Here is a 333-nt window from a genome sequence, read left to right as displayed (position 1 = left end):
CTAGCCCTCCGACAGCCCCTGGATTTTGAGTCTGTAGCAGTTTTTAGCGACAGACTATTTGGAAAGCTGTGCTTTTGATACAACGGCGTCACTGGTGAGGTTAAGTCCAACAGACTGAAACCTGAGGCCTGCAGGCTCCAATGTGTTTACTAGCCGCTAACTAAACCACAGAATCCAGCATCCCTCTCTACTCCCCCCAAGCTAGCGGATGTTAGCTGCTAGCTAAACCACAGATACCAACGTCCCTCTCTAATCTCCCATGAAGCTAGCGGATGTCCTCCGTCTCAGGGCACATTGTTGTTGCAGAAACAGCTGCTAGTTCCATAGTAAAAA

General features: G+C 49.2%; 1 protein-coding gene and 1 long non-coding RNA gene across 2 annotated transcripts in view; both read right to left on the bottom strand.

Annotated features, from left to right (window-relative positions):
- Nucleotides 1-333, bottom strand: part of LOC116686444 (oocyte zinc finger protein XlCOF7.1-like) — a 588,898-nt gene that overhangs the window by 563,262 nt on the left and 25,303 nt on the right. The window lies entirely within an intron of this gene.
- The window catches only part of LOC116686472 (uncharacterized), a 6,658-nt gene that overhangs the window by 4,681 nt on the left and 1,644 nt on the right, over nt 1-333 (bottom strand). The window lies entirely within an intron of this gene.

The sequence above is a fragment of the Etheostoma spectabile genome, unplaced genomic scaffold, assembly GCF_008692095.1.
Source record: "Etheostoma spectabile isolate EspeVRDwgs_2016 unplaced genomic scaffold, UIUC_Espe_1.0 scaffold378, whole genome shotgun sequence".
NCBI classification, from domain to species: domain Eukaryota; kingdom Metazoa; phylum Chordata; class Actinopteri; order Perciformes; family Percidae; genus Etheostoma; species Etheostoma spectabile.
Note: the sequence above shows the minus strand (reverse complement) of the source record. Positions and strands in the feature narration are given on the sequence as shown.